This window comes from Buceros rhinoceros, unplaced genomic scaffold (genome assembly GCF_000710305.1).
Source record: "Buceros rhinoceros silvestris isolate BGI_N320 unplaced genomic scaffold, ASM71030v1 scaffold22078, whole genome shotgun sequence".
Taxonomy (NCBI): Eukaryota; Metazoa; Chordata; class Aves; order Bucerotiformes; family Bucerotidae; genus Buceros; species Buceros rhinoceros.
In genome coordinates, this window is record NW_010426617.1 from 12,066 (window position 1) to 12,505 (window position 440).

A 440-nucleotide genomic window follows, 5' to 3' on the forward strand; every position below is an offset into this window, starting at 1 on the left:
CCTCTGCTCAGCATGACAGAACATGCCGTTTTCACCTCGCCCTCTTCTCCGAAGAAGAGGGGGCCTCTCTCCTGGCAAACGCTGCTGCTCCCAGCACGCAGACAAAGGCTGGGGCCGCCTCGGGAGCTGGCTGCCTGCGCAGACAGGCGATTAATCAGCGGCACGTGTCCTTCTCTATTTATAGGGGCATTTGGCAGCACAGGCAGAGGACAATCTTTGCACAGCACAGCGCTTTGCAGCGCCTGACGCCCGCTACCCAGACTTATTAGAGGTCACTGGGGCTGCCAGGTGCCGGATTGATCTGCGGGTTTTTCTCTGCACTGCGCTGATGGCACCTCCTCAGGGTCTCTCCGGTGCGCTCCAGCCTCCTGTCACCTCCGGTTTCAGTTCGAGGCTTTCCCACAGCACTGCCTCTAGTGACAGCCGGGGCGGCCGCGCTT